Here is a 2,209-nt window from a genome sequence, read left to right as displayed (position 1 = left end):
CTGTGAAGAGTGTTGAATTGTCAAACGTAAACACGCGTGATATATATGATTGATTTGTCCTTGTGTTGGCATTTCTACATTTTTAAATATAAGAAAAGCCCCCTACGATCAAAGGGGCCCGGACTCTCGCCTCCAGGAAGGCCGAGCTGGAGGCCGGGGGGGCAGAGAGCGAAGCCATGGCTCTTCGTGGGTCCTGAAAGATAAACTTGGAGGATGCAGACCGAGCTCAGCCAGAGCATTTGTTCTAACTGAAGATTGAAAGACCAGTAGCGGTGGAAACTAAAGTCTGCTACTTATCTTCAGGCTAAGGATGGTGCAGACGGCTGCAACGTGAGCCTCCTTATAACGCATGCCAATGGCCTGAACCATGCCCTCCAGCTGGAGATGCATCTCACCGCCGTGCTGATGACTCCTTAGGCACAAATAAGCACAGTCGTGGCGATTTTGTTGTGAGGTCGAACGATGAACTTGCCCTCCCTCTTTCGTGAATAATTAATAATAATATAGTCTTTACATTTTCTTATTTCAATTTAACTAACAAAACAAGGCCTTGTGGTGGGGAGAAAGTTGCATATTACACCAAGAGCAGATTTTTAAGGTAAAAACAAACATTCCAAAAAGATTTTGAATTTCCGATTGGCATTGAGCTATGTGGCAAAGTCACACGGATAATCGATGTGTCATTCGGTTAAGGTAAATATCATTATTCAGATAGCTATTTCGGTCACCTTTAAGTCTGAATTATCTGGCCATTTCTTGTACTTTTTCCACTCCCTCGTATGTGGTTATAGCTTGTTATAAGATAGAATGTTATATATTCAGAAAAAGCACGCTGCGACAGAGATCATTGTGAAGCGTTTAAAGTTGTCTTTCTCACATTGAAAAGCCACTGGCAGGGCTACATATCGCTCTCCCAAAGACCAAGGTAAAATCAAACGAATGAAATGTATCGCGAGGCCGCACGCATGTGTCAGCGCACTTACTGCTAGCAGCTGCTACTCCGGTGCTGAGCCTGTCCGAAAACCATCGATAACTCCTGGAGAGAAGTAAGTAAAACTACTCAAAATTCTAAATTCTCTTAAGTCCTGTTACAATCGAAGGAACTAAATCGACTCACGTGTTTTCCACTATTCTCCTTAAAAATCCCAACAGTTATAAGGTGGCAAATCAGAATTCAGGGACAGGAACAGACGTCGGGAGTCCGTATTTCCCCAGAACGAAATTGGGATTCCACCGAAAAGGGGCTCTCAGAGCCTCCCGATGACCCAAGGGGCTGCGGCGTTCAAGGAAGGCGCTCCAGAGAAAATGGCGTTGGCTGCCACGTGGTGGCGGCTGGCTCCCAGAGCGGGTGGCAGAGTGGGCCTCGGCTTCCAGGAGGTGAGGGCCATCCGCGTCCTGCCTGCGGTTCCTCACACGAGGTCCTGATTGAGCCGCGTCTCGGTGCTATGTGGCCTGGAAACACACTCGGGGCCCGAGGGCACCGCACAGGGGCTCTGAACTGACCGTCTGGGGAGAGCCGGGCGGCAGCGTCAGGCCAGAGGTGCCACTTACGGCCCTTCATCCACTCCTTCAACGAGTGCGAGGTTGGCGGTGACGGCGAAGACGATGGCGAAAACTCTCCTAGCGATTATTCTCAGATGCCCAGGTTAGCGTTGTCATCGTTGATTTTGTTTTGTTTTTAGTTTTTATTCAATAGATTTAAACTAAAAACAAAATAAAACGCTTCGCCCATTTCCTCTCACCCCACCTCCTGCAACCACCAACCTGTTCTCTGTATCTGTGAGGATTTTGTTGTGCTGTCTTACATTCCTCATACAAGAGGTCATGGCGTATTCGTCTACCTCTGACTTAATTCGCTTAGTTTAATGCGCTCGAGGTTCATCCGTGTTGTCGCAGATGACAGCATCTCCTTCTTGTTTCCATGGCTAATATTGCACTGTATTTATACACTACAGTTTCTTTATCTATTCATCGATCGGGGCGCACTTAGATTATTTCCGTATCTTGGCTATTGCGACCATGCTTCGATGGACATGGGAGTGCAGGTATCTTTTAAATTTGTGTTTTTGTTCTCTTCCGATAAATATCCCAAAGTGGAACTGCTGGATCCTAGGGGAGTTCTATTCTTAACTCTTCGAGGAAGCTCCACGCCGTTTTCCAGAGTGGCTGCACCAACTTACATCCCCGCCAACCGTGCAGAAGGGGCCTC

This window comes from Pteropus vampyrus, unplaced genomic scaffold (genome assembly GCF_000151845.1).
Source record: "Pteropus vampyrus isolate Shadow unplaced genomic scaffold, Pvam_2.0 Scaffold512, whole genome shotgun sequence".
Taxonomy (NCBI): Eukaryota; Metazoa; Chordata; class Mammalia; order Chiroptera; family Pteropodidae; genus Pteropus; species Pteropus vampyrus.
The sequence above is the reverse complement of the archived record's forward strand: the minus strand, read 5'-3'. Positions refer to the sequence as shown.